The following is a 21,645-nucleotide window of genomic DNA, read 5'->3' as shown; positions in this document are numbered from 1 at the left end:
CCTGCGGATGACGACAGGAGCACTATCATGGCAGGTCACCTGGAGCAGCATGGGAGACAGGCCTTCAGGAAATGGGCCTTGAAGTGACTACTCAAGAACAGTGGGCAGAGGCATTATGGAGGCACCTCAACTCTAAATGCAAAGGCAACATCCATGACCCTATTACCTGAGGCTGGTCTCCTGCTAATCGCGTGGGCTCTTCCCATAAGCTACTGGCCAATCCTTGTACATAGGACTGCCTGGACCTGCCATTGCTCTTTGTGGAGCCGCACTCCACTCGAGGTGAAAGGACCCCACTACCTGTATACACATGGAATCTCATCCCACAAGTTGGGAGGAATGGGACAGTGGCCTCCAAGATCCCAGGTCTGCCTGAGGATGCAGGCGGCATTTGGGGTAGCCCCGGCACAAAACCTAGAGGCTTTGGTCTGGATTGCCAGAGCCCAAAATAGACCCAGGAACATGACCACACACAGGAGTGCTGAAAGATAGCCACGAGAGCTCCTGGCCTCCAGAGGCTCAGTGCTGGCTGGGGTGTAGGAGGACACCTCATCTGGCAAGGGTGGTCATTGGAAAGGGCTCCTGTCCTGCAGGTTACCTGGACATTTAGTGTGCTTGCTCCACATCCATATCGACTCTGCAGACAGACCCTCTCCGCTCCTTGTTCAAGGAACATGCAGAACCTCATACTGCTGTCCTCCTCCATGGACGCCAGCATCCCATACAGGGGAACCTGCAACCTAGGTCCTGTCCTATTCTCATCTGTCACCCATACCTGCCCCTGCCCTTCCACACTGCATGCTTCCACCCGACACAGACTCCCTCAGACATGGTGCTGGACAAGCTGCTGCTCTCCCTCATCCCAGCTCCGGCCCTTCACACTGACCTCTCCCTTCTTGATTCCCATCTATCCTCCTGATCATGCAGAAGCTCCAAATTCAAGAGGGCATGAGTAGTCCATGGTCTTGGGCTAGTGTCTGTTCCCCACCCAAGTGTAAGCACCAGGGGACACCCCTGCTCCCAGGCTTACCAGGACAGTCTTGGCCATCTTTGGACTTTGTGTTTCTAAGTGGACACGAATTAAGCAGGTGTCTCCCACCAGCTTGTGGGAAAGCGGCCTGGAGGACTTGCAGGTTGATTCTGAGAACTGTGGGGGATGGAACATCAGCTAAGCTCAGAAACAGAAAGCCACCCAGCCTGTCAGTTGGCTCTATGGGCTTCTAGCACATATGTCTAGGTCATGAAGCTTCTTATTTCCCCAGGTGGAAGTGGAATGGCAGCACAAGTACAGCTTGAATAACGTAGGAGTTTACCTCCTGTCCCTTGACCTGGGGGCGTTTCCTCACGATGAAATGATATTTTATTCACGGATTCATGGACAGATACATGAGTGAGTGGTCAGGGACCTTGATTTCTGCAGAGAGAAGTGGAGAGAATTGTTAGGTGGCACTCAAGGATTATACCACAAAACACCACCAACCCCTGAGAGTCTCCACCAGGGCGGGCCTGTACCAGAATTGAGAGCCCTCCAATCCAGCTACAGTGCCACCAAAGACTCCCTCAATGATTCTTCCCTGGAGAAGATGATGTACAGGATTCTAAACCAAAAGAGCACCTGACAATGGAAACAGCACCTTGGGCCCCGGAACTTTTCAGTGCAGGTCAGATCTGCCAAAGAGACACTGCTAGGCTTTGCATCAGGATTGGCAAAGGCTCCTGTGCTTAAGCCTTTCTCCACAGTGCAGCCATGCTCAGACATGGGCATTCAGGGAATCCTTGGATGAATCCACTTATGGATGAATACGCGGAGGGGAGGTGGTATCCATCAGAGGTGTGTTGGGCATGGACATGGGAGGACTTCAGCAGGGTGATCCCTGGAGAACTCTATAGTTTTCTAGGTTCGCTCTCCTTCCCATTGTTTCTCATCATGAGCTGTCTGCTTGGTGCTTGTATTCTGGTTCTTGTTCTACTTCTGGCTCTTCTTTCTGTCCTGCATCTTCTTGTAGTTCTTTCTGGGTCTTTTTCTTGTTCTTACATGATTCCTTCTTGTTCTTTTTCTTGTGTATCTCCCTCCACCCTTCCTTCTGTTTCACCTCCTTCCTTTTCTTCTTCTTCCTTCTGCTCTACAATGTGTGATCTTCTCCCCATTCAGGAATGTCCTCTTTCTCCTCCTCCTCCTCCTCCTCCTCCTTCTTTCTCTGGCAATGGTTGGGCGTCCTCTGAGGAGTTCAAATCTATCACACTCTTCTGCCCAGATGCAGCCTCGGTTCAGAACCCCAAGATGAAATCAGTTCTCAATCAATGGTCGGGAGTGAAACCAAGACCAAAGAAAAGTGACTTCCTTTCTTTGTCATTGTCACAGTCAGGAAAGACTGAATAACAGACACCACATTCTGGATAGGCTTCTACCTGTGGTAGTCAACACCTCATCTGGACCAGGATTGCTAAAATAGATTCCCCCTCCAAAAAGCTTCCCCAATGAAAACAAGGTTTTCAAGATCTAGGAGAGGGCCAGCATCACTGCCACCCTCCTGCCATAAGGCATAGATGCCATCACACCTAGTGGGTTCCAGGCCCCCGGTAGTCCTCACTTTTGATGTCTGTTACACACAAACCTCCCCTGGTCTGGAGCTGCTCTCAACTGATACTTGGGTTGAAAGTGTGTTTCTGAAATCACCTTCGTAGAATCTCAGTTGGGTAATTCCTTATTGACTGGCTTATTTTTGTACCAGGGATAAAACCAGAGGCACTTAAGCACTGAGACCATTCCCAGGCCTTTTGACTTGGGTACAGGGTCTCCCTAAGTTTCTGAGGCTGTTAGGAAATCCCCATCCTCCTGCGCAGCCTCCCAAGTCCCTGAGATTCACAGACACTGCCCCCTTGCTAGCTCCTTGCACCTCAGTCTTCCTCATGTGTAAGACAGAGCCAACCCAAATGAGGTGGTGTTTGAAAATGAGAAAACTCACTTACATGCCCGACAGATGGTGGGTTCTATTGTGGACAGGCTGGGATGGTGGAGGCTAGGAGTGTCTGGCTCACAAGAAAGGAAAGAGCACTGCATTGTGGACAGCTCAGCATTGTGGCCTATGTTCTTCAGATGCCCTTCTTAGTTGCTGGAAGGAATAATAACCTGGCCATTCTGATATCTTCAGGAGATGGTAACCCAGGCACAGAGGACTTGGAATTGTTCCAAAAAGAACCCAAACAGGTGTCCCCTGGCCTTGACTTCCTCTTCACTGAGTTCTGTTCCCAGTTGCTGCAATCCTGACATTCTTGTGAGTAGGCAGGACTTCTCATATCCTGGCTATGGATTGGGACCTGTGCTGCTTCCATCCATAGCAATGCTGATCCAATCAGGACCCATGTTCTCCTCCTCTTCATTTGAAGGCATCCTTATCAGTGAGCCATAAACCAAACTGATGATCAATTGAGCCTCTCTCTTCCTTGCCCCTCATCGATATTAGCTTTGCATTGCCAGACCAGGTCCAGGGGAGAACACATTTAGGGAGGTCCAGCAGCCCCCTGGGGCCTCATTGAGCACCTCCACATTGGACACGCCCATCATTGCAGTTGCTTTCCTGCACCAGGCCCACCACACTCTGGCTATTTTGGGGCCAAGGCCCACTTTCTCTTGGCTGTGAGTTACCCTGAGCCCACTGTGGATCATTTCTCCCCACTGTCTGATTGTCCTACTTACTCTCATGCAGAGACATCATTCTCAGCAGCTCAAAGTTGTCCACATCCTCATGCTGCAACAAATTTTGGTCCAAGGCCCTGCGGATGAGGCTCGTCACCCTCTCCTGACAGGTCACCTGGATCAGGGTGGGACAAATGTCATCAGAGAATGGGTTTTAGAGGAGCTACCCAGAAGATTCTGGTCAAACATTCAGGAGAAATCTCAGCTATATATACAAGGGCACAATCTTGTTATCCTGCTACCTGAGTGTGGCCTCCATATACCCCCTGGGTTCTTGCAACGTGCTACTAGAACAATCTTGGTACAAATGTCCGCCTGTACCTGCCATCTCCCCTCCCCCTGGGGAGTCACATTCCACTCAGGTCAAAGGACCAAACTGCCTATGCACAGACACACTCTCATCTCACTGAGATGAGAGCAATGGGCCAGGGACCTGCGTGCCAAGTGTGCTCTGGGATGCAGGCTGCCTTTGTGGGTGCAAGAGGGAGATACACTGAAAATTTTGGTCCTGACTGCCCCAGGGTTGGCTGTGTCTCCTGCCTTCCACTGTGTGGACACCCAGGAGGCAGCCCTGCCGTCGGGCTTACCAGGAAGCGCTTTGTCTCCCTCCGGCTCTGTCCCTCTAGGAGGACGTGAACCAAGCGGCTGTCTTCCACCTGCTATCTGGAGTGAAGCAGTGAGGAGCTGCTACTGGTGACTTTTCTCATGCAGCACTCATTGCTTTGGGTGGCCTGGGGCAATGGTCCTGCAGCCACTGCAGAGCTGCTGCTCACAGCTGCTGGGATCCTGGATGCCACTGCCATAGAAGGCTCCAAGAACTGTGGGGGATGACAACATCAGCAAAGCCCAGCACCTGCACCCCACCCAGCCTGGCAGTTGGCTCTATGGGCATTCTACAACATCCATCCAGAACCTGAGGTTCTTGTCACCTTGGAGGATGTGGAGTGGCACCAGGAGTAAAGACTGAAGAAGGTGGCTGTTTACCTCCTTTGGCTTGACCTTGAACCACTTGCTGGCAGCTGTTTCCCGAAGAAGAAAGTTATAATCCACTCTGCCATCCAGGGCGTAATATAATATACGTTCCCATCAGCAGGGATCCTCAGCTCTGGAGAGGCAGCGGCAGAGGCGTGGTAGGTGACACTCAAGGAAGACACTACCCAACATCCCCCACAACTGAGAGCCTCTGCCAGCTCAGGTCTCACACACAGACCTGAGAGCCCGCAAATCCAGCTACTGTTCCACCAAAGACTCCCCACTGATTCCTCCCTGAGGACCCTCTGTGCACAGGAGGTCCACTACAGGAACACCTTTCAAGGAAATAGCCCCTTGCACCCCAGAACCTCTCAGTTTACGTTAACCTGCCAAAGAGAAACAGCTAGACTTTGCATCTGGATTGGCCCCCAAAGACTCATGTGTTGAAGGTTTTCTCCCCACTGCAGCAATGATCACAGGTGGGTTTGGGGAAAAGCACTTGAAGGTGGGTGCCTCCACCTTGCCAGTGGATTCATCCACTCATACAGGGCTATGCTAATTTGAGGGGTATGGATTGGAGGTGTGTTGGGCGTGGGTGGAGGATGTCCACAGCAGGGCTGTGCCATACAGAGAAATATGTTTCTCTTGAGTTCCCCACTTCTGCATTTCCTCCTCATCAGTACAATTCTCATTCACATTTTTAATCGATTTATTGTGATATTAGTTGTTTGGCTTGTGTTTCTCCTTCTTGTTCTTGTCCTTCTTCATTTTCTCCTCGTGCTTCTTCTTATAGTCATCTTGACCTTCTTGTTCATTGTCTCCTCCTTCAACTCATTTTCATTTCATTTTTCTATTCCTCCTTCTCCTCCTCCTCTTCCTCTTCTTCCTCTTCCTCCTCCTCCGCCATCTTCTTCTTCTTCTCCTTCTCCTCCTCCTCTTCCTCCTCTTAATCCTCCTCCTCCTCCTCCTCCTCCTCCTCCTCCTCCCCCTCCCCCTCCTCCTCCTCCTCCTCCTCCTCCTTCTTCTTCTTCTTTCTCTCTCTCTCTCTCTCTCTCTCTCTCTCTCTCTCTCTCTCTCTCTCTCTCTCTCTCTCTCTCTTTCCAAGAAGAGTTTACAAGCTGTGAAGGGTTCTATTCTACCACACACTTCTCTCTAGAAATGGCCTCTGGTCCTAAGTGGACTCAGTTTGCAATGAATAGAAAGATTGGAAGCCAGAAATGATTCTTCATTGAACTGCTTTTCTCATGTACTCATCTCAGTCAGGAAAGGCTGCCAAAGTAGGCACCCTGTGGTTGTCTGTCTTCTTTGACACAAGACAAAGGAGCCTCTCTTCTTGGCCCCTCATGGATAATAGCTTTGCAATGCCTCCTCAGACCAAGGAAAGAACACATGGTAGGCAGGTCCACAGACCCTGGGGAACATGAAGAACCTGCAGATTTATGCCCCATCATTACTGTCCCGTCCGGCAGGACACATCAACGTGGGCAGCGAACCTAGTTGGGATGGAATGAAGGGACAAGAGACACGAAAGGTGACAGCAAGACAAAAATTCTGATCAAGATGCAAACTTTTATTGTTCACACAGGGGTATTTATATGCTGGGGATGGGGAAGCTCTCTAATCAACAATTGCTGGATGTGGGTGGTAAAACTGCCAGGTGCAAGATGTCTGATGATCCTGATAACCGCAGGATGTTCCAGGGAGATAGGTAGCTGCAGGATGCCTCCCAGGCAGGATGTCTCCCAGGGGGCTGTCAGGCTAATCTTTGAAGGAGAATTTCCTTCTAGTCCCTGACATCTCCCCCTTTCTTATATAAAATATTTGACCATACTTTACTGGCCATGTTTTTAGGGGGTGATAGAGGCTCTGTTCCTCTAGGAGGCCTTAGAATATCTCCTGATCTGAGCGAGCGTCTTCACTAGGAGATTTCGTGGTGGCCTTGGCATGTTTTTGGAGGAGACGGCTTTGAGGGGGAAGCATGCCAACCGCCATGCACCAGAGCGTGTCACTCAGAGGTCTTGGGTTTTGGGATCCGCGGATCCATCCTCCTGCAGTCCTTCCTGCACCCTCCGTCATTATGGCCTAACTCCTCACTCCATGGGTGAGTCCTCCCCCAAGCGGAGGGGCCCATGGAGGAGCGAACCCTTATGGCAAGGGCAGAAGATGATTGGTCAGAGCTGTTACTTATACTTTTATATAAGAAAGAGAGATCTGTGGGGATGTAAACTTAAGAAATAAGCCTGAGAGAAGGGTAGAACATCCTTTTAAATGTTGGCAGCGCGGTCTCCCATCTCCAGACGATGATAGTGAACCTGTATGGGCTTAGAGGCCAAAATATTAATCTGTTCTTTAATAAATTGTACCAGCCTGTTTATAATGCAGGGTCCTATGGACACCATTAAAAGCAAACCCAACAAAGGGCCTAATAAGGGAAGAAGGTAGGGTAAAAATCCATTAAGCCCAGTCCAGAGGGGATTTTCAAATAGTTCCCTTCGTCTCTTTTCTAGATCTTCTTGAAGCTGCTTAATTTTAGTGCGTACTATGCCTGATTTATTGGCATAAAAGCAGCATCTTTCCCCTAAGGCCAAGCATATACCTCCCTGGTTAGCTGTCAGCAAATCTAAGCCTCGTCTGTTTTGAAGGACCACTTCTGCCAGGGAGTCTATTTGGTCCTGTAAATCTTTAATAGTTCCTGATAGAGTTTGTACATCATCTATAAGTTGTTGAGATAGGCGACGGTAAGAGTGTATAGCCGTGCCTAAGCCAGCTGTACCTGTGCCCATAGCAGCTGTTATTCCAAGGCTGGCAAGGAGTGGTAAGGCCTGTATTGCCCGCCTGTGTCTTTTGACTAAGGTGTCTAGGCTCGGAATGGGTAGAGGTTCATCTCCTGGGACAATAGTTATATCAGGGAGTAATAAGGCAAGAACACAGCCACCGGTCCAATTCGCTGGAAGCCTGAGGAAGGCTGAGTTTCCTCCACACATAAAAACTGTGCCATTGGGGGGACAAAGAGATGGGGTGGGTGAGGAGTAATTTTTTACTGTTGAGCAATTTCCAAAGGAAGTAACTCCAACATCAATATCATAGGTATTATTCTGCATCGTGCCTAAAAGACATGATGTAAAAGTGCCTATAGGCTGTACTTTAAAAGGAAATCCAGGTTGGCATGTATTATCACTGTCTATGATAGAATTAATAGCAACTGCCATAGGCATGATTGCCCCTGTTGTCATGCAGAGCCAGCAATCACCAGCAAGGGTGGGGTTGGAATTATTAAGCAAGGAGAAGGTAGTTTCCAAAATATCTAATGTATTGGTATCTAAATCTGGGAGCTGGGATTTAGGCAGCATTAAGGGATGATATGTGAGCTCAGGGATTTGGGGTTTCAAAAGTTTGATTATCTGAAGATGCTTGACAGCATCAGTGGGTCCTCCACCATCAGAGACCCCTGTAGGGGCCTTAATGGGCCAGCAGGAGGGTTTACCAACAGTGCCTTGGCACCCAGCTGACTGTAACTTGGTATATATGCCTTCTCCTCCCCGGTCAAAGAGGAGGGGGGTATAATGAATAGTGGTCCCCTCTGCTGCATGAGTTTTAGTTAGGATGGCTTCAAAAAATTGTTCTCCCTGCTTGTTAACACAAATTGAGGCTGACGCATAACAAGAGACATGCATCGCCTGGGTATGCATACAAGTTGCAGAACAATTTTGGAGAGCTTTACTTGTACTGGGGGGAATAATCTTTGGCTTGTTAACACATACCCATTCAGGCTGATGAAATCCTCCGAGTTGATGGTCAACCTCAGCACGGAGGTAAGCCACCTTAGTCAAGCAGTCAGCAGTCTGGGTCCAACTAGTGGGAGCCTGAGTCCAAGATCCTCCCCTGCATTCGCAGGGGGGGCCAAAAAGGTACTCCCTGATGTTGGAAGGTGGAGGGCTAAGGCCTCCGTATACAAACCTGTTCAGCAGAAGTGCCTTAAGCAGGATCCTCACACAGATCGTTGGTGCATCTGCAAAAGAGGAAAATTTGTCCTCAGGGGGAGGGCCTCCGTCCCTGGGTTGAGGTAAGTCATTAACCTGTTTAACCAGGCGTTCTGGTAACCATCTTGGGGCTGCTTGCTCTTGGTCCAAAACACAAGCTGAGCCTCGTCCCCAGATGAGGACAGGATCTGGGCCTTTCCATTTATTTGTAAGGGGATCGCGCCACATTACAGGTGGGCGAACAGAATTGGACGAGGGATGCCAGTGTCTGTCTGCGGCCGAATGGCCTTCACTGTCTAGGGTAAGAAAATTAAGGGCAAATAATGCATGGTTAAGGCGATCCCTGGGAGTGGTAAATACAAGGGCAGAAGCCTTAAGGCGGGTTAGCCAAGTCTTTAAGGTAAGGTGGGCACGTTCCACAATGCCTTGGCCCTGAGGGTTGTATGGAATTCCCGTAGTATGACAAATTTGTAAGGTAGCACAAAACTGTTTAAACTTGGCACTGGTATATGCAGGACCATTATCTGTTTTAATATGTATTGGTTTACCCATTACAGAAAAGGCTGAAACAAGATGAGAAAGGACATCTTTGGTAGCCTCTCCAGAATGTGGTGATGCAAAAATAAAGCCACTGAAGGTATCTATAGAAACGTGTATATATTTGGTTTTTCCAAATTCAGGAAAATGAGTAACATCCATTTGCCAAACCTGATTGGGCAGTAATCCTCGGGGGTTAACTCCCAAGTGTTGAATGGGGAGGGAAACAGCGCAAGCAGGACATGCTTTTACTATTTCTCGTGCCTGTTGCCTGGTAATTTTACAAAGTAATCTAAGGCTCTGGGAATTTAAATGGTGAAGATTGTGTAACTCCGTGGCCTTTTGAACAGAGCCAACAAAAATTGGAAAGATGGAATGAGTTGCTGCATCAGCTTGGGCATTACCTTGTGCTAGAGGGCCGGGAAGATCAGAGTGTGCCCTGATGTGTCCTAAGAAAAATGGGTGTTGTCTGGCCTGAATTAGCTGCTGAAGCTGGTGAAACAGAAAGGCCGCACTGGAAGAAGCCTTAATGGCGGGTGAAATCTCCAGCAGGGGCACAGAGTGAGCAATGTAGGCACTGTCTGTATAAATATTAATAGGCTTATCAAAAAATGTTATAAAAACGTGTTATGGCAAACAATTCCACAAGCTGTGCTGACTGATAGACAGTATCAAAGGTGGTAGGCTGGTTATTGACAACAAAGACTGCTCGGCCATTACTGGAACCGTCTGTAAAGACAGTAAGGGCTTGAGGAATGGGAGCCTTTTGAGTAATTTTGGGAAAAATAAATGGATGTAATTGGGCAAAATGTAAAAGGGGGTCATTGGGGAGGGGGTTATCAATTGTTCCCAAAAAGCCTGATAGGGCAATACCCCATTCATCCCCTGTCTGTAGTAAAAATTGGGTTTGGTCCTTAGTATATGGAATTAAAATATTATCAGGGTCTTTGCCAAAATGTTGTCGAGAAAGCAAGTGACCTTTGATAATAATAGAAGCTACCTGAGCAGGATAAACAGTAATAACCTTGGAGGATGTGGTGGGTAAATGGACCCAAAGCAAGGGGCAGCCTTTATTTTTAAAATGTGGATCCCGCTGCCAAAATATTCCTGTGGGTGTATGAGGAGTGTGTAAAATAACTAGAACCAGAGGAAGGTTATAAGAAATTTGTGTAACAAACTGTTGGGCAATGGCTTCTGTGACTTGGTTTAATGCCTGTCGTGCCTCGGAAGTAAGCTTTCGAGGGGAGGAGGGGTGGGAATCACCTCTCAAAATATCATTAAGGGGCAAAAGTACACAAGTGGGTAATTTTAAATATGGTCTTAGCCATTGAATATCTCCCAGTAATTTTTGAAAATCATTAAGGGTGTGAAGATGGCCAACACGTAGTTGTATTTTAGGAATTTGGATCTGATTATCTTGAAGTTTAAGGCCCAGATAGGTATAAGGGTCCTGTGTTTGAACCTTATCAGGAGCTATCTGTAGTCCCAAGGTTGTGAGGGCTTTGTAAAGGTCCAAGTAACAATTATTAAGGTCATGGGTATTAGGTGCAGCAATTAACAAATCATCCATATATTGTAAAATATAAATTTGTGGCCATCGCTCTCTCACAGGGTCTACTGCTTGAGCCACGTATTTTTGGCAAAGACTAGGGCTGTTGGCCATACCTTGGGGAAGAACCTTCCATTGAAATCTCTGCATAGGGCCCTGAAAATTAATGCGAGGGAGACTAAAGGCAAAATAGGGTCTATCCTCAGGATGTAAAGGAATGGTAAAAAAGCAATCTTTTAAGTCAATAACCATTTTACAATAGTTTTTGGGAATAGCCACTGGTGTGGGAATGCCTGGCTGTAGTGCTCCCATCGGGCGCATAACTTTATTAATGGCGCGCAAATCTTGTAAAAGGCACCACTTGCCTGATTTTTTCTTGATAACAAAAATAGGAGTATTCCATGGTGAGGTTGAGGGCTCTACGTGGCCGGCTGCCAGCTGTTCCTGCACTAACATGGAGGCAGCCTCCAATTTTTCTTGGGTAAGGGGCCACTGATCCACCCACACAGGAGTCTGAGTCTCCCAAATAATCTTATCTGCATGGGGTACAGGAGGGTCAGGGACCGACACTAAAAATCCGAATACCCAAGTCCATACGTATTTGTTTTTTGTATGGGTTGTATGGGCTCAACCAGTCCTTGTCTCAGTCTCCCAAGGCCTGTACCAGGGACAAAATTCATACGAAGCATTTGATGAGTCACCATGGAATTGGGACTGACAAGAATAACTTTCATTTGACTCAAAATATCTCGGCCCCATAGGTTAACAGGGAGGTCAGGAACAACGAAAGGAGTGACAGTTCCCTTATTACCCTCTTTGTCAGTCCAGCTAAGAGCCCTAGAGCTGACCAGAGGATTTTTTGACTGTCCTATCCCTTTAAGGTCAGTCAAGGATGGGGTGAGGGGCCAACCTGATGGCCAGTATTTTTGAGAGATAATTGTGGCATCAGCCCCAGTATCTAGGATTCCTTGGAAGTCCTTTCCTTCAATAAGTAAGGTAAGGGTGGGTCTATTGTGAGAAATGGGCTGAACCCAATACACATCAGAGGAGCCCAAGGAGGCAGTTCCCCACGGTAGGGTTTGGGCAGTGGAAGTGCCTCCTGAATCTAAGGGAAAGAGTATTAATTGTGCAAGTCTTGTTTCTGCTGGGATGGCCGCAACTCCATTAATAGCTGTGGCCAGTATTTTTATTTCTCCAGTGAAATCATTATCAATAATGCCAGGGAAGACCTGAACACCTTGTAAGGTAGTAGAGGCTCTTCCAAGAATAAGGGCACACGTATGAGATGGAGGGGGACCCATAATTCCAGTGGGTATTATCTGGGGCCCTTGCATGGAGTCTAATATTGTATTGGTGGTGGCACAGAGGCCCAGTCCTGCGCTGCCTGGGGTGGCTCGTTGGAGGGAGGCAATTGTGGAGAAGGATTTTGAGGTAGGTTGGGAGTTTGGGAGGGAACAAACCTTATTGCCCCTGGGTTTGTCCTGGGGGAGGTCGGGGCCAGGGGCTGGCCCCGCAGGGAGTTTCCCGAGAAGCAGGAAGAAATAGGCTGTCCAAGGGCATTTGTCTTAGATCTACACTCATTAGCCCAGTGACGACCTTTACCACATCTAGGGCAAAGGGTGGCTGGGGGCAGTTTAGCCCCAGTTTGAGGAGACGCTATCCCTAGGCTTTGTTTGCCTGTCGGACACTCTCGTGCAAAATGGCCAGGTTGTTTACAAGTAAAGCAAGTACGTGAGCCAGGATTGCGAAAGGCCTTGGTAAAGGCAGCACCTATGGCAAGACCCATAGCATGGGCTGTACCCACCCCGGCACAGAGTCTAATAAAGTCAGAAAGTTCCCCTTTGTCCTTATGTGGTCGAAGAACATCCTGACATGCGGGGTTGGCGTTTTCAAAGGCAAGATATTTTACAAAGGTGCTTTCGCTTTCGCTTGGTCCAAGTAGGCGCTCCGCGGCTAGGTTAAGCCGGGCAACAAAGTCGCTATAAGGCTCGTCAGGCCCTTGTCGATTTTTTGCCAGGGAAGTGGTAGCCGAGCCCTTTTGAGGGAGGCGTCTCCAAGCCTGTAAGCCAGCCGTCTGAATCTGCGCCAAAAGTCCAGCAGGGAAACGCGCCTGTTTAGGGTTAGTGTCAAAAGGCGCAATGCCCACTAGCTTAACATAAGTCCAGGATTTAGAGGAGGCCTTAGTTAAATTTTTTTGAGCAGTTTCCCGACAGTGCTCTTTGAAATCTGCATTCCATAACAGGAAGTCTCCGGCACTGAGGGTAGCTCGGGCTAAAAATTTCCAATCATTGGGAGTAAGCCACTGTGCGCTGTGGCTCTCTAGTAAAGCCAATGTGTAAGGCGCAGTGGGGCCATAGTGAGCACAAGCCTTTTTAAGTTTTTCGAGAAAACGCAGGCTTAATTTTTTGTGGACACTCTGGGTTTCTTCCTGCCTAGGGGTGAACTCCTCATCCTCTGAGCCCTGATCTTCCTCTTGCCCTTCCCCTGCTTCGTCCCCTTGATCCCTTTCTGCCACTTCCTCCTCTAGATCCTCCTCTGAGTCTTCAGCCTGGGCGGGCTTATCTGTCTGACTGCGGGTGACTGGGAAGGCGAGAACTGGCCGATGGCTCGGCTTAGCCTTTGTATTAGATCGCCTTGGGCCAGCTCGGGTTGACTCCTTGCCTAAGGCTAATGAGCGGAGCTCAGAGTCAAGGGATCTTAATTCTTTTAAAAGTTGGATCTGTTCCCATCTATGTTGGAGAGACTCTCGCAAGGGAGCCAGGTCAGGCAGGGGAAGTGGAGAAAAGATATCTGAGGGGGCAGTTGGCCCCTGAAGGGCTGGAGCACAAAAGGCAGGAGGGATATAGGAGGGAGGTGGATGTGTGAGTCCTATAGACTGTGGCAGGGTCCTGAGAGGTGGCGGGTCTTCTGAGTGGTAGGGGGCTGCTTCCTTCTCCAAGGTAGCCTCCTCCCCAGGGGTCAATGTGTCTCCAGGATTTAAAACTGGATAAAGGTGGTTGGTAACCATTGGAGCCTTATTTATTAGGGTGGGGTTTTGAGCGGGACCAGGAAGGTTCCCAGGGTCCTGGGGAGACTGAGAAGGGTCTGTGTCTATACTAACTGAAGGGCATGTTGAGGGGGGGACGAGAGGTCTTTTGCATAGCCTCTTCCCCAATCCTGACAAGTTTTAAGGTACCATTATCAAAGGGTGAACTTTTAAGAATTTCATTAATTAAGTTCCAGTAAGAAAAGGTGGGAACAGGCACCTTTTCTGGGCCAAAGGATTCATAATAATCTTTTAAACAGTCTCCTACTCTAAGCCATCTTTTACCATCAATGGTCCCTTCAAGGGGAAACCACGGACACAATTCTCCTATGTATGAAAAGAATAATCTTAAGTCCTTTTTCTTAACACACGCCCCCCGTGTCTTGAGGGCCTCCTTGAGGCCTGACAAAAACAACTCATGTGACGAAACTGCTTGTCCCATGGTGGGTCACTCACCTTGCATCGTCCTCACTCTCCTCCTGGATCTGTCTCTCGGTCGTGTCTGCCGAGGCGATCTCGCGCTCCCGCTTGGCCAAGTCTTCCCGGAGGACTCAGTCAAAGGCTCGAGCCCCACGTTGGGCGCCAAATGTCCCGTCCGGCAGGACACATCAACGTGGGCAGCGAACCTAGATGGGGAGGAATGAAGGGACAAGAGACACGAACCTAGATGGGGAGGAATGAAGGGACAAGAGACACGAAAGGTGACAGCAAGACAAAAATTCTGATCAAGCTGCAAACTTTTATTGTTCACACAGGGGTATTTATATGCTGGGGATGGGGAAGCTCTCTAATCAACAATTGCTGGATGTGGGTGGTAAAACTGCCAGGTGCAAGATGTCTGATGATCCTGATAACCGCAGGATGTTCCAGGGAGATAGGTAGCTGCAGGATGCCTCCCAGGCAGGATGTCTCCCAGGGGGCTGTCAGGCTAATCTTTGAAGGAGAATTTCCTTCTAGTCCCTGACACATTACACTTTGTTTCCCGCACAAGTCCCACCATACTCTTCCTGGGCATTGGGCCAATGCACACTGTGTTTTGGCTCCCAGTTATCCTGAGCCCACTGTGACTCACTGCTCCCTACCCTCTGATTGTTCCACTTACTCTGATGGTTTGAGACAATTTGCAGAAGCTCAAAGTTTTCTGGATCCTCCTGCTGGAGCAAGTGTGCATCTAGGGCCCTGCGGATAATGACTGGAACCCTGTCCTGGCAGGTCACCTGAGCAGGGTTGGAGAAAGATCATCAGAGAGGGAATTGGGGAGTAGCTACCCAGAGGACAGTGCTCAAGGACAATCAGAGACAACTGAGCTCTCAACACAAGGGCACCATCTTGTTACCCTGCTACCTGAGGCCTTCATGTGATCATGTGGGGTCTTCCTATGTGCTTCTAGCCCAATCTTGGTACAAGAGTTTGCTTGAACCTGCTATGCCCTACAGGGAGAAGGGAACAAGGACCAAACAGGCTTTGCACAGACACACTCTAGTCCCGTCAAGATGGGAGGTATGGTCCAGTGAGCTTCCATATCCCTGCTCTGGTCTGGGATGCAGCTGCATTTGTGTGCAGATCAGGAACAATCCCTAGGTGCTTTGGTCCTGACAGCCAGGGCACAACACACACTCAGGACTCTTTAATGATAGGCATGGAAGCTGCTGGCCTCAAGAGTGTCAGTGCTTGCTGGGGTGTCAGGAGGTATGGACCCAGCAGGTGAGGTGGTTCAACATGGCTCCCCTGCAGCTGGACACCAGAGTCTCATGATGGATACTCCACACCCAGGAAAATTCTGCAGAGAGAGCCTCTAACTCTCTATTCACATACATGCAAACTAGGACACTAATGGACCCCTCCAAGGCCCCCAGTTGTCTGTGACCCACACCTACCCACCCTAATCATCCCACAAGGGCTCCCTTCCCTTCAACCAGCAACATATCCCCTCCCACACACAAGAAAATGACTGCCAACTCCTCTGCTTCAACCTCCACTGTTCAATATACTCCTCCTCAATACCAAGGTCAGTAGAGGACGGCCTGTACCCTCGATATTTGTCTGACCTCTACTAAACCCAGCACTCGCTCCTGCACTTCTGGCCTGCACACCCTAAAACACGCAGGCCCACTCCCACCCAGACCTGGCATGCTGCTGCTCCCCGCCTCTCAGGTCAAGCTCTTAACCCCGAACTCTCTCTTCCTCATTTTCTGCTCTCCTTCCTGACCTTTCAGAAGCTCCAATTCAAGAAGACAGGCCTAGTCCAAGGTGTTTGCTGTGGACTCGGTCTTCCCCAGTGTGGGCTCCCAGGAGGCTCCCCTGCTGGAAGACTCACCAGGATGCTCTTATACTTTGTTGTCCTTTCGTTTTCCAGGTAGACGTGAATGAGGCAGCTGCCTCCCACCCGCTTGTTGTACTGGGGCCGTGAGGAGTTCCTAGTGGAGACCCCTGATGTCCTGGACTCCGGCTCTGCCCCTTCCCAGGGAGAAGCCTCTGGCTCTGGGGTTGGCTTAGGAGCCGTGACAGGAACTGAGCTTGTAGCTAGAGGAGAAAAGATGCCAACATGACTGCCTTGCCCTGACCTTAGCACAGACAGACAATACCCCTGCTGCCAGGAAGAACTCAGGCCCTTAGCCCACACAGGACCTCTTTGCAGACTGGGGTCACTTCCTGAGTGGACAAAGGCTTATCCTCATTTCCAGCCCAACACCAGGCATACAGACTCCCCGCAGTGGGACAACAGTTGGACCTTTCCTCATATACCCTTAGGTACTCACCCCAGTCAACCTGGCTCTCAGGCTCTGCCTGGCTTGATTTGCCATCTTCAGTCTGGGCCAGCAGGTAGTGTGCTTGTTGCTCCAGGTTCAAGCCACCCAGAAGGAGCCACATGGATCGCAGCAACAGCTGTAGACTTAGAGAGCCTGGAGGCTGATGGGAAGCCTCAGTGTCGAAGTTCACCCAGGTCCCCGGGAAGGAAGGTGAGGCACTGTGGGGAGGCAGGAGGGGAGTCAGCAAAACCCTGGCCTTGCCTTCGCCACGGCCTCCAGAGCAAACCTCTGACGCTACACTCCTGAACCTTCCCTGGCTCTGAACACAACAGTCCATCTCAGACAAGTCACAGTGGCTGTACAGGCTACGTGCTCTCCAACCTGGAACGCACCTTCCAGGAGTGTCTGTCCTCCTGCCCACTCTTCTCAAGGCTCCAGTGACACCTCCCCCCAGGCGTGGGCTGCAATGCTACCTCATTCTCTGTGAGCTCTCACTGAGTCCCCCTGAGCAGCAACGGACCTCTCTTTTCCCATGAGTGCAGAGCACATCTCTGTGGCCCTGGGGGAGGACTGGGAGGTGTAGTGTGGGGGGATCCATTGTCCCAGGAGCTTCCCCAGAGGACCATGACTGTACCTACAACTCCCTGCCTTACCCCTCCTACTGTTGAAGCCCCACAGCTTACACCGCATGCAGGAAACAGAATTGGGGAGAACAGTCTTTTCTCAGCCTTCCCAAGTCAAATCACCTTGCAGGTTCCACTTCTGGAAACAGGAGCCCACCCTCTTGACCCCAAGTCCATTCCATGTAGAAGTCGGTCCAGGGGTCCACCATGTTCACTGAAGAGGACAACGTGCAGTTATGCCTCTTGGAGTCAGGGATGCTGTCACATGTAGGATATGTACTCATGGCACCTGCGGTTTCAGGCTGACCCCCATGAAAAGGGACACAATGGCAGTCATTTGCACCCCAATTTTCACTGAATTATGAAACGTGACTGGAAACGTGTCTTCACATAGTGGGTGCTTTCTCCTTGTTCATCAGTGAATGAGCCCAAATTGCTGATTCCCACATATCTCTCTGGTTGTGGGAGCTGCCATGTCAAAGCCCCCGTCCAGCTATGTCCCAGCTAGGAAGCTCTGGCCCACTATGGAAACTAACATGTCTTTATTAACCCAAAAGTGCTTTGCCCAAGGCCCGAGTTTTGAGACGCCTCTGGCACAGATCTACTTTCTTCACGAAGCCAACATCACACCAGAAAGACCACCTGGCCTCACTGAGTCCACCTGGGAATGAGCTCAGCGCATACCTTTGAGCTGTGGTGCCCAGTGTGTGGGGACTGCTCCATGGACCTCTGTGGATCAGCTGGAGTCAGGATGGTTTCTCTGCCTGAGAGGGGAAGTTCACTCCCCTTGCAAGGCTGTGGCAGGCACCTCCAGGACTCGTCCCACTCGGGGCTGACATTCCACTATGAGCGTGGTCCTCTATCTCACTAGGTATCACAAACCTTTGGGTCCCTGAGAGGTACATGGCAGCCCCAAGACCCAGGCATGAGGGGGCTACACACTTGGGCTTCGTGGTCTGGTGCTTACCTTGGGAACAAGAGATCCAGCACCTGCTGGGTGGGGATGAAATCCCAGGAGATTAACCCCATGTTGCTGCGGAAATGTAGGTTCCTCCCACAAAGGTCAGGCAGGAGCTCATTCCTAAGCTGGTCCTGCCTGTAAGATTCAAGGCTCTGTACCCTGAAGGGCTCCTCCGTGTTCTGATCATTTTCACCCTGGGTTGGGACCAAGAATGGTGGGTTCAAAATGGAAATGGTGACAAACAGAAAAATGCCTTGTGCCAATACACTAGAGTCAAAGCACAATGGGACAGTTCCCATCAGTACAAACACACACACACACACACACACACACACACACATGCAGTCAGAATAGGAGTCCTGGGCCATTCATCAGGGATCAGACTAGAGGGCCTGCTGGGCTCCCCTGCCCTGTGCTACTCACTGTTACTCTTGAGCTCCTCTGCGACAATCGCCAGAGGCTCTGGCGTCTAAGATGAAGCCTCACCCAGTGTATCCACAAAAGGGCTAGTGGGCCCCCCTGAGATTCCTGGGAGCCTGAGGCTCGGCATTGTTTGCAACCACAGGAGAACATCCTTCTCACTCCAGTGTCTCCAACCAAATGAGTTCGGATGGCTTGGTCAGTGAAATGGGTGCCTGGATACCAGGGTTCCATGTTCTGTTTGATCCATTGTCAAGGCGATGATGTCATTTCCTGTGCCCATACCTGAGCCTCTTTTCACATAAGACCACTTTCAAAAGCCCTATGGGCTGCTGATTTCTCCTCCATGCCTACCCATATATGGTGCGCATGTGTTCACCAACAACTACCCAAATATCCCCACCAGCGTCTGGCCTGCTTGGTGCCACTAGAGTTCCAGCTTGGAGCCTTCAAAAATGCATTCACAACCAGTCCTTCCCTCTCAGCAGCTTTTGGACCCTGGTCTCATCATTGTGCAACTCATGGTGTGCCCAGTCTTTTCTGGAAAGCAGGGTAGCATCTAATCTCTAGGGGTTATTGTGTCTATTGGCCCATAACACCCTCTATTCTCTCTGAAACCAGAGATGGGACTCACAGGTGGCTAAAGCACAAACGTAGAGATGGGACAATCACAAGAAGGGGAGAGACAAAGAATGCACCCCAACTCAATCAGGCCTCTGTCCCACATAGGGATGTGGCCAATGTCCGTCCCATCCTGGCTGCAGTTCCCACTCTGCACCATGGCAAGTTGGAGGTGACTGAGATGCAGAGGCTGCTCCCCTCTGCCCTACAACTTCCCAAGGCTTCTCCTAAGAATTCCAAAGGGCCCAAGTGCATCGAGTGTTGGGGTCTCACAGAGACTCCGAGGTACCACAACATCCTGCTGCCCAGAACCAGTTCACCCCTCACCTCAAGGGGGCTCAGCCTCTGGATTCATGGGAATTGAAGTGGGTATAGGTGATGGGATATCATCTCCAAGACTGAGTTATGCCAAGTCCATGAACCCTGTCTGCATCCCTGTCTCCAGCACCACTTCCCTCTCTCTCTTTCCTCCTCAGATCAAACAAATCCATTTAGCAAGTGTGTCCTGTGATAAAGACATGACAGTCACCCATCCTCTCATTACAAAAACACTGAGGCTCAGCCAACATGGATCCTACCAGGAACACAGGCATGAACTCAGACTCTGATCCTCCCAGCCGAGCCTCAGTGGAGCCTGGACTCCCAGCCTCCTGAGTCAAGGAGACAGAGGTGCCTAGCCGAGCCACCTTGGATGCAGCCGCACACAAACTGAACTGATCAATGCCTCTTGCTCTCAGTTGTGAGTAAGAGGGGAGGTGGTGTCTCACAACCCTGGACATCAAGTGCAGTCTCCAGGCTTTGGGGTGTGCCCTGGCCTCTCTCTATCTGCCCAGGCCCTCCAACCCACACTGGCCTTTTACCCAACCTCCTCCTAAGGCCAAACTCAATCCTGCCTCTCAATTTTTGCTGCCTTCCTCAACACACTGCTCCCCAAAATGAGCAGGGCTGGCTCTCTGTTATCATGCTGGTGCCAGCAGCAATGCCACCCCACTGACATAATTCTGAGTCCCAACCTAGGCACTCCAGCTGTCCTTGCCACACCTGGCCTGTTTGGGCTCTGGCTCTTGCTCTTTTCATTCATGTGCATGTGTTTTGAGGTTTTGTGTTTCTCCCACTGCAGAACTGCAGCTGGAGCAGGGTAGAGCTCATGAGGGTGACATTCTGAGCCACATCCAGTCCCATCAGGACTGTTAACTGGGGTGACTGCTGGAACACGGTGATGAGTGAACACATGGGAGGTGGTTGGACCCACCTTGCCTCTGAGGGGCTTCCTTTCAGGACAGGAGTGCTAGGGATGGGAGCCCCTGGCGTGGGATGCTTTGGACAAGGCGTGACCATGGGCTCTCTTTCCTGGAAAAAATGGCTCCACTGAGCATGGAGAGCACTGTCATTCCTGGTGGCTAACAACAGCCCTGGACCCCAGTAAGGACCCCACACTCAAGACCTACCCCTGAGTGTGCGTGTCCTCAAGGAAATGAGGTCTCCTGATCCCAGGTGCAAAGGGGTAAGTCCTCTAACTCCAGGGGCCATGAAGGGACTTCTGAGTTTCCCTTGTCCTTCTTTCCCTCTGCTGAACCCACGGTGTCCTCACACTAACCACAGTTAGGACCCTGGCCTCATTCCGCATAAAGGCTCCATAAAGGACAGTCTCTAAGATGCTCAGTGGACCAACACCCTCTGCACAATGCATAACCCTATTCACTCAAGATGCAAGAGGATTTCTATTCAGGAAAACCAGGAAAGGGAGAGCCTTTCTCAAGGACACAAGGACATTAGTGAGTGAGGGAGTGATTAATGGATGGAGAACTATTTCCACCACCAACTTCCAGGAGCATGTATGGCCCTTTGGGCACAGGTCCATACCCTTTTTTTCCAATCAAGTTTTTCAGAGAAGTGAGACTGCCTTCTAGATGGCACCTCCACACTAAGGGGGTCTCCTACTTCTTCCACAGGTACGTAGTGGGCAATGGGCCTCCCACTATGTGCATCCGAGAACACTCTGTGGGCATCTGTAGCCTTTCAAGACCCCGGAAACCATGCGGGCAGCCCAGCACCAGCAGAGCATTTGTGCACATCACAACAATCACCCCGGGTGAGAACTCTCCATTCCACTCTGTACTAGGCCCTGCCATCTGTACTGATCAGTCCAACCCCTCTCCTTCCTGTTTCCTGATTATACTACCATGGTTCCCACACATGGATGCCAGGGTGCTTGTGGCCCACTCCAACCAGGAACAAATGACACAGTGGAATGTGTTTGGGAACTTCTGGATGACAGGAAGTCCCACCCTCCAGGTTTTCATCTTCAATGTTATGAGTGCAGAGGGAGCCAGGAGGGCTCTGTCAGGTAGAGAGAGTTGGGAGCTGATGGAGCCTCAACTAAGTGCCCAGGACTCTGGGTTCAGAGCTGGTGTTATGTGGAATTGTTGAGAGACGTGAAGAAAACCCAGCTCACTGTATGCAGAGACAGCAGATGCCCTCACGTGGTCAGGCTGCTGTGCTTCTCAGAG

General features: G+C 50.2%; 3 long non-coding RNA genes across 3 annotated transcripts; all 3 read right to left on the bottom strand.

The window, feature by feature from the left end:
* Position 1: 1 nt before the first annotated feature.
* On the bottom strand, positions 2–3,812 carry LOC139701747 (uncharacterized). Its single transcript, XR_011704256.1, has 3 exons — positions 3,698–3,812; positions 1,031–1,147; positions 2–39 (listed from the first exon to the last, which is right to left on the bottom strand). It is a non-coding gene; the product is annotated as an uncharacterized lncRNA (long non-coding RNA).
* Positions 3,813–4,766: 954 nt separating this feature from the next.
* On the bottom strand, positions 4,767–16,213 carry LOC139701745 (uncharacterized). Its single transcript, XR_011704254.1, has 3 exons — positions 16,078–16,213; positions 14,863–14,977; positions 4,767–4,802 (listed from the first exon to the last, which is right to left on the bottom strand). It is a non-coding gene; the product is annotated as an uncharacterized lncRNA (long non-coding RNA).
* Positions 16,214–16,661: 448 nt separating this feature from the next.
* On the bottom strand, positions 16,662–18,183 carry LOC139701744 (uncharacterized). The gene is made up of 3 exons (XR_011704253.1): positions 18,101–18,183; positions 17,257–17,347; positions 16,662–16,728 (listed from the first exon to the last, which is right to left on the bottom strand). It is a non-coding gene; the product is annotated as an uncharacterized lncRNA (long non-coding RNA).
* Between the last annotated feature and the right edge of the window lie 3,462 nt (positions 18,184–21,645).

This window comes from Marmota flaviventris, chromosome 14 (genome assembly GCF_047511675.1).
Source record: "Marmota flaviventris isolate mMarFla1 chromosome 14, mMarFla1.hap1, whole genome shotgun sequence".
Taxonomy (NCBI): Eukaryota; Metazoa; Chordata; class Mammalia; order Rodentia; family Sciuridae; genus Marmota; species Marmota flaviventris.
The sequence above is the reverse complement of the archived record's forward strand: the minus strand, read 5'-3'. Positions and strand labels throughout refer to the sequence as shown.